Genomic DNA, 13,828 nt, shown 5'->3' on the forward strand with positions numbered 1-13,828 from the left:
GGGGCACCAGTATGCCAATTATGAGTGGAATACTGTGTTAACAGTATCCAACAACCAAATATAAAGGGGATAGAGTATAAGCACTGGGGTCCTGGTTAGTGGAATCCCAGTGACACAGTCAAACACACTGACAAACAGGCCAAAAAAGCATAAGCACTAGGGTCCTGGTTAGCAGGATCCTAGTGACACCATCAAACTCACTGACAAACAGGCTAAAAGTGGGGGTAACCATGCTAGAAAGAGGCTACTTTCCAACACAGAGCAGGCTTTATAATGCCATAAAGGACGTGGAACGATGTAAGGAAAAGATCCCAAAATGATGACAGCTGTATTGTAATAAAAACATCAATTTAGAAATAATCATGGGGGGTGGAATTATGTGTTTTTAATTTCAGTGTGTAATTACCCAGAAATCAACTCTATACTAAAATAAGGCAGTTTTATGGTTTCATTCATTTTGAATGTTACTTCATAATACACCATGTGATCACCACTGCTGTTTTTTTCCTTTCTGTGAAAAAGAATTGTGAACTTTACACTGAAAGACTGAAGCTTTCCCAGCAACACTGGATGCAATGTGTCTAAACATAGACAACCTGGCTGTCCCAGATGGTATCAGATGTATGAACTTATGTTACCTGAATGGACTCCGAGAATGACTAAGGGCCTGATTTCGACTTTGGCAGTTGTGGACTGTCATGGGGTGGCAGCGGTCTGACCACCGTGGGTCTGGAAGTCGGACAGCCCTATTACGAGTTTGGTGGTTGTACTAACAAAAGACCTCCAGAGGTCTGTTGGCACCACCACCACGGTCATGAGGAAGCACAAACAGGCTGACGGAGTCAGTGTTTCCACCGGGCCCATTATGAGGTTGCACACCGCCAATGTAACCGTGGTGGTCCAACCACCATGTACAAGCTGGCTGAAGTGGATAGTATAAAGGGAGACATTTACCTGCAGTAAGTCTCACATGTTTGATGCCGCTTTGGAGCCATTCACAAACGTCATACCTCTACTGATGCTCATCGAAAGACAACTAAATCACTACCATGAACGCCAACAACCGTAAGTACCCACACCTACCTGTATCATTAACCTTAAAAACAGTTTGTAGTTCCAGCTTACACATCATGGTGGGGGTATGCCATGGGCAGCAGGTACATGCCTCAACCTACATACACTCTTAAACATACATTAACATGGACCCTCACACAGTCACTTTGGGCAGCACACTGACACTGCCCTGCAAAACTACACAAATACAAATGGCCACAGAGCTCAGGCACAGGGAGACGGAAAGCTACTCAACATTGTCATACACATCAACAGCAACGCACCTACAGCACATCTACAAATACAACTGCCACACTCACATTTGCCACTGGCCAGGGACTGTCCTCACATACAACACACATATGTATTGATGTGGCATGCAACACAAACAACACTACCATTAGACAACCCTGCGATGGACACAAACATCACGCACATGCAGCACAATGGAAACACAATGGTATGCACAAAACACAAAAAGCCAAAAAATAAAGAATGACATGCCAAATATACCTGTACAATTGGGATGGTGTCATTAGGGAAACCTAGGAAAGGAGACTGCACTGGGCCATTTATCACTTTAAAAATGCCCCTCAAACAACATGTGAACAGAAAATGGCTCTACATGGGTCTCAGCAACAAACAATACTAAACCCAAATGTTCTGCACATCTGCACAATGGTGACGGGCAAGTCAACATAGCACATACAACTCCTACTGCAGGGGACATACCTCTATAGGAACTAGCTGAAAGGGACACACACTTAAATGGATACAGGCACAGGCAAATGCAAACACAGCTAGCACAATTTAACACACTCCATGTCTGCACAAACAAAACTCAAGCTGACACACAAATCACATTAATACATAAGTCATATCAGGGGGACAAGTCAAACACCATACATGCCCACATTGGACAACCAAAAAGAAATATTTTTTATACCAAACAGTACACAATGCCATTGCACCACCATTGTGCTGACACACACATACCTATACACACAACATACACCCTTCTCATGGGGAACACTGGCACTGTACACAAAGTCATACACTGCAAACAACAGCACATAGAGCAGCAAGCAGGCTCAATCACACACAACTGGAGATGCACAACCAAAGTCACTCAGGAACAACATAAAGCCAGAAAAGGAATTACAGGACAAAGGTATACCCAATAAACCAACAACTGTTTGGGTTTTATTATGAAAAAATGTCATTGGTCATTGGCCAGTCCATATAATGCTGCATCATAGCACAGTACTGTGCCAAAATGTGATTTGTAACTGCTAGGGAACCTCTAGAGGAAGGGGCATTAAGGGGCAGGCAGGCACCTCAGTGATTATTTGGGGTGACGGGTGGGGGGATCAGATTTGTAAGGGGGGGCTTCTTTTTCAAGGGGGAGAGGTATGGCTTTGTGAGATGTAAGACAGGGGTCTTTGGACAGGTGCACACCAGGCTTGAGAATGGGGTGACAGTTGAAGTGGAATGCATGACAATACATTTTGGTGATATATTTTATGTTGTGACTTACAATACTCTACTCCCCCTGGTATTCCTGTCAGACCCTCAGGATTCAGGATGGCCAAGAGCTTCTCTTCCCAGGATGAGAGATATAATTTAGGAGGAGGGGACCACCAACAGTCTTTTGGGCCTGAAGCTGGTGCCTGAATGCCATGGAACAGACCTTCCCCCTGAGCTTGTTCTACCTCTTCTTAATGTTGCCCTTTGTGTGTAAATTCACTCTGTTGACTATCCTTTGCCACATTTCAATTTCCTGGCGATAGCAGAGTTTTGGACCTGTGCTCCAAATAAATGTGGCTCTACTCTGATGATTTCATCCATCATGACTCTTCATTGATATGGGGTGAAATGGGGATTTTTCTGGGGTGACAATATGGTGATGAAAAAGAGGAGCGAGTTAACAGGTGATGCTGAGTTTATGAATTTGTGAAGTGCAAATGGATGCGATTGGAAATAGAAGTGTGTTGAGGGTGTGGGATATGTGTTTAGGGAAAGTTGGAGGGGTGCCTATTCTGAAGTTTTATTTTTGTTTATGCTCTCTGGCTTCTGTGTTTGGCGCTGGAGATGCAAAGAATTGTGGTGTGTGAAGGGGTGTGTTTTATAGTCTGCTTTACAGGTATGTCGAGTGTGGCATTGTGTGTTAGCTGCATTCAATGTGGGGTTGTGTATTACTTTGGTGACCGCGAACTGCTGTGGTTCGGACCATCATTGGCGGACCACCATGGCTGACTGCCAGTGCAACTTTTGACATGTAACATGGTCAGTGTTTAGTCTACAGGCTGTCAGTGCTGCTGGTCAAACTCCCTATTTCCTGCCCTCAATGGTGCTAGTGGTCTGCCATTTTTGGCTTGCTTTTGGCAGTCCTGCCTGTGTAACTCGTAATACAGCGGTCTGTAAAACCACCAACATGGTGGTCTTTTGTCAACTACCACTATGGCGGTCTGGCAGTTCAACCACCAAACTCGTAATGAGGTCCTAAATCGAATGGAATAGTGTTATGAGAGATTCTTCAAATGTATTCTGTAGTAAAATGTTTCTTCTTGCTCATTCCCAAGTAGTGCATATCCTTGGAACCATGTTCTTGTGTAGTGAATGTATACAATCCTTTGTTTAAAGTCCTATAAAAGGATCTGTTTTTCACTGTTAGAGACCCCCACTTTTTTCCACTTTAGAAGGTAAAGCTATGCTGGACTTTCTATTGAACCATACTAAGTAAATCTTTAAACGTTAGCCTGTGTCTGTCATTCTTATTGAGAAGGTTGTAGCTATATCCTGATGAGTAGGATCTAACAGAGAGACAGGTCCTATCGGGGACCACCAAAGTCTGTATAGACACTAGAATACACTGCTACCGACCCATGCCTTTGGCACACATTTAGGTTATAAAGTAGGGACAGATATGAACTCCAGCAGCACCATAGTGCAAAGCTGTCTGTGTGAGTCCTTCCAGCACAAACTGTAATGCTTAGAATGACTTTAAAACTTTTCCCACTTTGGATGTGTGCTGTACAGTGCATTATCAATGGAAAAGGTATGCCAAAGGCATGGGAGAGGCATGGGAGCGACGTGGGTCCCGTGCAAACTATGTCACTGGAACCAAGCTATACCAGGCTGATGAGCCCATAACAAAGGTGAAACCAGTCTAGTGTTACCTGTGTTCCGGTTCAGGATCAGGTTTGGCAGGACCAGGCTTGGCAGTTTGGGCTGAACTGTTCCCATTAAAGCAGGATCAAGACTGATGTGCAAATAGCGGGGTCCAAACTGTTGTGGCAAGGTAAGGTAAATAACAATAGTTTGGAATGTACTCAGAGTAATTACCAGTGGCTGGGATTAACTTAAGCATTACATCCATCACTTTTTGCATACTTTCGTATGTCAACCTAAATGGGACAATTATGACCAGATATGGGTTCTGTGCACATTTGTCACTGGAACAACCAACCTATACCTGGCTGACGAGCCTACAACAAGGGCAAAACTGGTCCTGGATTGCTTGTTTTCTAGTTAAAAGAGCACCAGAATTGTCAGTTCGGTCTGGACTGTTCCCATTGGAGCAGGGTCAAGATTGATCTGCATTTGGCTGGGTTCAAACTGAGGTGGTGTGGTGGGCAAAAAATGATGGATTGAGAAGGAGCCCAAGTGATTGCCATTGGTTGAGATTAATAAAAGCATTACACTCCCTTGCTGCATTTTCCGCCCTAAGTGCAATGGGTATGCTCAGCCCCTGGAATCAAGCTATACCTAGATGATGAGCCCTTATCAGAGAAAAGCCGGTCCTAAGAGGCTTGATTTTCGGTTCAGGGAGGCCCTGGCTTGGTAGTTTGGGCTGGTCTGTTCCCATTGGATCAGGGTCAAGACTGATTTATACATGGCTGGGTCCAAACTGAGGTGGCACTGTAGGTGAAAAATGACGTATTGGGATGCAGCCCTGGGCGATTGTCAGTGATTGAGATTATTTCAAACATTTTATCCATCATCTTGTTGTTGTTGAACTTTCTAAAAGTGTCATTTTCAGAATTGCAGTTCAAAATTCAACTTCACTATTAAAGAGGCTATTAACCCCTTCGCTGCCAGGCATTTTCCCCTTCAGGTGCCAGGTCTTTTTTGGTTATTTGGGGCAGTTTACGCTTAGGCCCTCATAACTTTTTGTCCACATAAGCTACCCACACCAAATTTGCGGCCCTTTTTCTAACATCCTAGGGATTCTAGAGATACCCAGAGTTTGTGTGTTCCCCTGGAGGAGACCAAGAAATTACCCAAAATACAGCAAACATTTTGATAGAAAAATAGGAAAAAAGGGCTGCAAAAGAAGACTTGTCCTTTTTTCCCTGAAAATGGCATCAACAAAGAGTTTGCAGTACTAAAATCACCATCTTCCCAGCTTTCAGGAGCAGGCAGACTTGAATTAGCAACACAATTTTGGTATTTTACTGGGACATACTCCATTTTTACTATATTTTGTGTTTTTATCCTCCTTCCAGTTAGTGACAGAAGTAGATGTGAAACCAATGCTGGATCCCAGACACCTTAACATTTCTCAAAAATGGACAAAATTCTGAATTCAGCAAGGGGTCAGTTGTGTAGATCCTACTAGGCTTTCCTAAAGAAAATAACATCTGAAATAACAAAATATTGCAATTAAGGTAAAAAAACAGCCATTTCTCTCCAGGTTTTACACTGTAACTTTTTCCTGCGATGTCAGATTTTCAAAAGCAATATATGTTACGTTTGCTGGACTCTTCTGGTTCGGGATATATAGGGCTTGTAGGTTCATCAAGAACCCTAGGTACCCAGAGTCAATAAATGAGCTGCACCTTGCAATGGGTTCTCATTGTATTTTTGAAAACTAGACACCTAGGGGAACCCAGGATGGGGTAACTTGTGGTGCTCTCACCAGGTTCTGTTACCCAGAATCCTTTGTAACCCTCAAAATTTGACAAAAAACTATTTTTCCTCACATTTCGGTGCTGCAAAGTTCTGGAATCTGAGGGTAGCCACAAACATCCATCTATCCAGTGTTCCCCCAGGTCTTGCGATAAAAACGTGTGGGTAGGCCTAGTGCCTGTGACATGAAATGCCCCAAAACACTATGTGGATACATCAAAATTATCAAATACAAAACTACCTATTTTTCCGGGGGGGGGTGGGGAAACCTGCGTTTTTGGTCCTGGGCACAGCACCCCTCTAGAGAAACCTATCAAACCCAAACATTTCTGAAAACTAGACCTGAGGGAGTTCAGGGAGGTGTGACTTGCGTGGATCCCCCAGTGTTCCCCCAAAATCCTCAGCAAACCTCAAACGTAGCTAACAAAAAATGAATGTTTTCCCACATTTCTGTGTGGGATAACCTCACTGGCACAAATTACCCACCACACAACATTCCCCTCAGTCTCCCAGGTGTGGGTGGGTCAAGTGCCTGTGACAGGGAAGAGACAAAATCATGTCGAAAATGAGGGGAAACTAAAGCGGGTCCAAAAGGGCAGTTTGAAAATAAAAAATTTTAGGATGACAATTGGGGCAGACTTTTTATCATTATAGATGTGACAATACTGGGTGGTAGGAATTTTGGATTCCTGCAGATTCTGGAATGTTCCATCACAAAAATCTGGGAGAAAGGTGTGACTTCCAGCTAAGTTGGTGGTTTGCAGGGCGTTGTGGGTAAGAAAATGGTGGGGGGTTCATGTGAAGCACACCACCCTGAACTCATCCAGATGTTTAGTTTTCAGATGTGTCTAGGTCTCATTGATTTTCCTACATGGCAGCGTCCCAAAAATTTCATCCCTCACTATTCCAAGTGGGACAATTATAAGAGTTAGACAAGCTCTCATGGCCCAAATGTTAAACCAAAACCCAAAATAATCAAATGTCCTCCTGCTTGCCGTGGGATAAGATGTTTAGTGTGTGGGGGGGAGAGCTGAAAGACTGTTACCCCCTTCAGTTGGGGTGGGGGCATAACCATGCCCATACTTGTCAGTAGCCACCACCCCACTATGTTTTTATTTTTTTATTTCCCTGGCATCTAGTAGGCTTTCTGACCCCATCCCCGGGGAGTGAATCAGGGGTAATTAACCCATCTGCCCACCGGTGAGCAGAACAACTTTGCCCCCATTTATTCGGGGTAGGGGTATGGCCATACACCCACCCTCTTTAAAAAAAATAAATAATCTTAACTGGTCTCTGGTGGGCTTTGTCCCCCTCCCCTCCCCTTTGGGATAAGATGGGCCTTACAAAAATAGGCTGATCTGTCCCCAAGCAAGGCAGAAATGGCCAACAGTAATGTGTCCCCACGAGGAGCGACCCTTGCCCAAGGGGCAGCCCCCCCAAACAAAACACACATACACACCAATCCCTGGTGCCTAAGTGGTTTCTGCCCCCTCTGGGGGCAGATGGGCCTTATAGAAATAAGCTGATCTGCCTCTAAGTGGGGCATAAATGGCCTAAATAAAATTGCCCCTCAGGGGAGCGACCCTTGCCTAAGGGGTCACTACCAATCTATAAAAAATTTAGAAAAAACTGGTGCCTAGTGGCTTCTGCTCCCCTTGGGGGCAGATTGGCCTAAGTAAAACAGGCTGATTTGCCCTCGAGAGTGACAGAAATGGCCAAAAATAAAATTGCCCCCAGGGGAGCGACCCTTGCCTAAGGGGTCGCTCCCCGTCCCTAAAAAAATAAAAAAATAAAAAATCCCAGTTGTCTAACGGTTTCTGCGCCCCTTGGGGGCAGATCAGCTTAATTAAAATAGGCCGATCCGCTCCAAAGGGGGGGCATAAATGGCCTAAAATAAATTTGTCCACCCAGGGGAAAGACCCTTGCCTAAGGGGTCGCTTCCCTTTTGTGAAACTGACTAAAATCCCTGGTGTCTATAGGATTCTGCCTCCCCTGGGAGCAGATTGGCCTAAAAAAAATAGGTCAATTTGCCATGCCCCCAAGGGGGGCAGAAATGGCCAAATATTCCCCCCCCCGGGGAGCGACCCTTGTCTAAGGGGTCGCTCTCCACATATAAAAAAAATGAAACAAAAAAATGATCCCCGGTGTCTAGTGGGTTCTCAGATCAGCCTAATTAAAAAAGGCCGATCTGCCCCTCGGGGGCAGAAAAGGCCTAATAATTAATTGCCCCCCTGGGAAGCAGCCACTCTCCTCATGTGTAAACACAACATAAACAAAAAACACAAAAAATGTCCTGGTGCCTAGTGGGCATTTCTGTGGCCCAATCGTTCGCAATCAGGCTGCAGAAATGCTTACAGAGACACGAGAGGAAAGGCCTTTCCTTTCATGCCTCTGCCTGTGCCCACCTCCCAGTCAGAAGAGAGATGCTTTCATTTCTCTTCCGGATCGCGCTGGAAGCTCAGCTTCTAGCTTAATGGGAGGTGACCTCTGATTAGGTCAGTAGGCGATTTGCATGCTGATGTCATCAGACGTCACTGGGGGCTGGGGGAAGTCAGGGGTATGTGGAAGGGGAAGCGATTTCCCTTTCATCCCTGACGTGGGGGTGTCAGTGGGAGTGCTTGCATTGACCCCGTCTGCCGGGTGCAGGAGGAGCTGGTCTTGTCCTTGGCACACGAGACCAGCTCGTACCGGGGACCCTGGGGGTTAAATTACAATTCTTTTAACACCAAAAGTGACATTCATATTTGCTCCCAATTGAAATGTATCACTTATTAAATGCAACAACATAACCCAATATTATCCAATAGGAAAGGTAGGCCTTGCAGTAGTAAAACAAGAATTTAAGAGTTTTTCACTGCCAGGATATGTTAAACATAAAAGTTATAGGCTAACTTTTTAAATACACTCCATCCTGCCCTTTTGGCTGTTTAGGGCCTACCCTAGGGTTGACTTATATGTTTTAAAAAAGAAGGTTTAGGCCTGGCAAATGGTTTATTTTGCCAGGTTGAAATGGCTAAAAGTGAAATGGTAGTCCTGCAACATGTGTGAACGTAAAATAAAAAATACCAATACAACAGGGGGACCTGTATAGCTAATCTGAGCTGCCTGCTTACACATATTTTAAAAATGCATGTCTCTCTCTCTGCTCAATGATGAGTCCCTTAAGATGATAACTACAACTTTGTGGTCATCCCACATAAAATCGAAAAACTTTATAGAAAGGCTCAAACAACACTCTTCCAACCACAGATCCACAAGGTGTAGTATGAGACCCAAGCAAAGAAGAACTCCAGTGCCTCCCATTGGGTTTGTAAGGGCTATAAAGATACTGTATTACAATACAATGGAATACAATAGAATCTGCAAGTTGTGGATACCTTCTTATTTTTGCCGCTTTATTAACGCACCTTGAATTTAAGGAAGGTAATATCATCGCAGTGTACAGTTCAGCAATACACAGAATATCTAAACTTAGCCTCACGAGAAGACAGTATGGACATGCACCTTAGTAGAACCATGTTACGTTGCAAACGCAATCTCAAGGTCTGAGTAGATCTTGAATTACGCACTTGCGGAGCAGAGTATGATGTGCTTTCACATCCAAGACATATTGTGGGTCTGTTCAGGTACTGTAATTCTATGACTTCTCATCTGAACTCACTGCTTTTTCTACTGTTGACAGAATGCACATCCTGCTTGGCTGTCTGGCTTCTGGTGCTGTGGCTTCTTTATGTAACAGGGCAATGTTTTGTGGCCTATTAACCCCAGTGAATGGAAGATGCAAGGCAACTCAGAGATCAGTAGGTCAGCCCCACTCATGTGCTTTAGCTCAGCATGTTGCACCACAATACGGCGCACTGCTTCAGCTATCATTCTAGGTCACTCTAGATGTTTGTATGTCAATATCTGAGGAGGGAATTAGGCAACACCATGTTGCCTGATGTATTAAAGGACCATGTATAGTGAGACACTGGATTAAAACCAGACCTTTGTGACTGGGGGTGAATGTTTGCATTGTTCAGCATTCCGTCCAGCATCTGCTCTTTTTGCATTTGTCACCCCAAGTGGGAAGTTTATGCCCAGACGTGGGTCCCGTGCTCACTGCACCACTGGTTCAAGCTAGCCTAGCTGATGATGGGTGATACCCTTAAACCGGCCCTAGGATGCTTGTTTCCAGTCCAGGGAGGATGTGGCTTGGCAGTTCGGGCTGGACTGTTCCCATGAGGAACAGGGTCAAGACTGATTTGCATATGGCTGGGTCCAACTGGGGTGTCGTGGTGAGCAAACAAACAATGGATTAAACCGAGATATTTGTGACTGGGGGTGACTGTTTGCAGTGTTCAGCATTCCTTATATCATCTGTTCTTTTTGCATAGTGAGACACTTGACAAGTTACCACTCATTGATTAATACGTGGAAGGGATTACTCCAGGTTTGCAAGCTTCCTAATGGAAGAAATAAGCTCCTCAGAGAAGCAGCACACTTGTCTTCCATCCCCCGTTTCTACTGCTGAAGAACAGGAATATGAAGTTCTATTTCCAGGCCTGACCTACAAACCATAGTTGCAGAGAGATTATCTGCACCCCTAAATAGTTAGCCCTTGAAAAATATTTGTTAGTAGATCCTGATGTGGATGAGGACCAGGATACTCTAGCTAGAGGAAAATATGCTTGAGGGATACACTTTCAAGAATTTCTTAGCCATTCAAGAGAGATTTTTGGATCTGAAAATCATCTCATAGTATTTTTGTTCAGGACATTACACCTCAAGCTGATGCTCTTCCTCGTTGTTAAAAACATGACACAGGAATGGACAGACATCCATAAATATGTATTTCCTTGCTTCTTGCCATCATGACATGCTCTATGACTTTGAAGAAGAGTTTCCTAAATCCTGGAATTAAACTCTATACTATCCATCAAAGCTTCCTTCTCTTCCTTGGCTTTAAACATGTATCTCTTCTAGTTCTGGTTAATAAGAAAGTGGACAAGTGTTTTCAAGTTTTCATATGCTACTTTCAGTTTTATGTTCCTAACTGGAACTTTCGTGGCTTATGCTGACGAAACACTTTTGAAAGACTCTCAGTCTTTATTTGACTCTTTAAAATTGAACGAATCCTATCAGATATATTTGATTTTTTATAGACTTTGGTTGCTACTTCTGGAGCCTGAGTGGCAGGTATGCTGGTATAGCTGCCATCTTTCAATGAAATTGTGGCATCTGTATGGGATGGAGGCAGTGCTCATTTATCATCTGCTGTTCGTTTATCCCAAGCGATTTAGGAACTGGTTTATATCTAGGTGGTAATGGTCCAGACACCAGTTTTGCATTGGAAAACCAGTCTACCACTGTGGTGGATTGCCTGCACACCCAATTTAGATGTTGGTGGGTCCATAGGTGACAGATTGCCCTAGTCGCACTGACTCCACCAAGAATCTCCAGGTGCCTCAATGGAGGCTTGAGAATTTAGGCTGACTGAGGAACTCAAGCCACCTTTATTGCAAAGCAGATTTTGGTGTGCCTTACCACCAAGCCAACTGTGCCTCTCCAACCTCCCTGTTGCAGGACTGACAGGTAGTGTTGGACCTGGCTTTTTGACAGGGTCATCCCCAAACTTTTTGCCTTCCTCCTTCTCTTTTTCTGACCTCATTTTTTCTGGTTTTTAGACTCTGCGCACTTTACCACTGCTAACCAGTGCTAAAGTGCATATGCTCTCTCTCTGTAAACATGGTAACTTTGGATCATACCTGAGTGAACTATTTAATCTATTTATAAGTCCCCAGTCATGTGCACTCCAGGTGCCGAGGGCATATAGATTAAATGCTACTAGTGGACCTGTAGCACGGATGGTGCCACCCACTTAAGTAGCCCCTTTTCCTTGTCTCAGGCCTACCATTGCTAGGCCTGTGTGTGCAGTTTCACTGCCACCTCGACTTGGCATTTAAAAGTACTTGCCAAGCCTAGAACTCCCCTTTTTCTGCATATAAGTCACCCTTAATGTGTGCCCTGGGTATCCCCTAGAGCAGGGTGCTGTGTAGGTAAAAGACAGGACATGTACCTGCGTAGTTATATGTCCTGGTAGTGTAAAACTCCTAAATTCGTTTTTGCACTACTGGGAGACCTGCTCCCTTCATAGGCTAACATTGGGGCTGCCCTCATACACTGTTGAAGTGGCAGCTGCGGATCTGAAAGGAGCAGAGAGGTCATATTTAGTATGGCCAGAATGGTAATACAAAATCCTACTGACTGGTGAAGTCGGATTTAATATTACTATTCTAGAAATGCCACTTTTAGAAAGTGAGCATTTCTTTGCACTTAAATCCTTCTGTGCCTTACAATCCACGTCTGGCTAGGTTTAGTTGCCAGCTCCTTGTGCATTCACTCAGACACACCCCAAACACAGGGTACTCAGCCTCACTTGCATACATCTGCATTTTGAATGGGTCTTCCTGGGCTGGGAGGGTGGAGGGCCTGCCCTCACACAAAGGACTGCCACACCCCCTACTGGGACCCTGGCAGACAGGATTGAACTGAAAGGGGACCTGGTGCACTTCTTAGCCACTCTTTGAAGTCTCCCCCACTTCAAAGGCACATTTGGGTATAAAACAGGGCCTCTGCCCTACCTCATCAGACACTTGCTGGAGAAGAAACCGGAACCAGAAACTACATCCTGCCAAGAAGAACTGCCTGGCTGCTCAAAGGACTCACCTGTCTGCTTTCTACAAAGGACTGCTGTCTTGCTGTTGCCCTGCTGCCTTGCTGAACTCTTGTCTGGCTGTGAAAGTGCTCTCCAAGGGCTTGGATAGAGCTTGCCTCCTGTTCCTTGAAGTCTCAGGACCAAAAAGACTTCTTCCTTTCACTTGGACGCTCCGTGCGCCGAAACTTTCGACGCACAGCTTGTTTCGCGGCGAGAAAAACGCCGCACACCGACGCTGATCGACGCGACGCCCTCGGGGCGATCGAGACTTCGACGCACAACCTCGCAAGGACAAAGCCGCTCGACTTTCCAGGAGAAATCGACGCGACGCCCACCGTGAGTGCGAAACTTTGACGCACGGCCTCGCAAGGACAACGCCGCCCGACTTCCAAGGAGAAATCGACGCGACGCCTACCGTGAGATCGAAACTTCGACGCGCAGCCCCGCAGAACGACGCGCAGCCGGAAAACAAGCAGGAGAATCCACGCACAGACCCGGGACATCTGGTAATCCCCGCGATCCACAAAAAGAGACTGTCTGCGCGCCGGAAAACGACGCCCGACTTCCCCGCGTGGAAAAGTCCGACGCAAGTCTGTGTGTGCTGAGGAGAAATCGACGCACACACCCCTTTTTCCACGCATCTCTTCTCCTGTGGCCCTCTGAGGAGATTTTCCACCAGAAACCAGGTACTTTGTGCTTGAAAGACACTGTATTGCATTCTAAAGACTTAAGACACTCTATATCACTTCCCTGTGATATTTCTACAATTTTCCATTGCAACTTTATTCTTTTTGACCTACAATTATCCTGATAAATATTATATATTTTTCTAAACACTGTGTGGTGTATTTTTGTGGTGCTATATGGTGGTATTGTATGATTTATTGCACAAATACTTTACACATTGCCTTCTAAGTTAAGCCTGACTGCTCGTGCCAAGCTACCAGAGGGTGGGCACAGGATAATCTTGGATAGTGTGTGACTTACCCTGACTAGAGTGAGGGCTTTTGCTTGGACAGGAAGTAACCTGACTGCCAACCAAAAACTCCATTTCTAACATTGGTGATCAGCGGTGAGGATAGGACTTGTATTTGTGCAGTGACATACAGTAGCTAAGTATTTCACTACATACCCACAGTTGAAGGTCAACTTGGTTTTTATCTCTTT

The sequence above is a fragment of the Pleurodeles waltl genome, chromosome 1_1, assembly GCF_031143425.1.
Source record: "Pleurodeles waltl isolate 20211129_DDA chromosome 1_1, aPleWal1.hap1.20221129, whole genome shotgun sequence".
Classification (NCBI taxonomy): Eukaryota; Metazoa; Chordata; class Amphibia; order Caudata; family Salamandridae; genus Pleurodeles; species Pleurodeles waltl.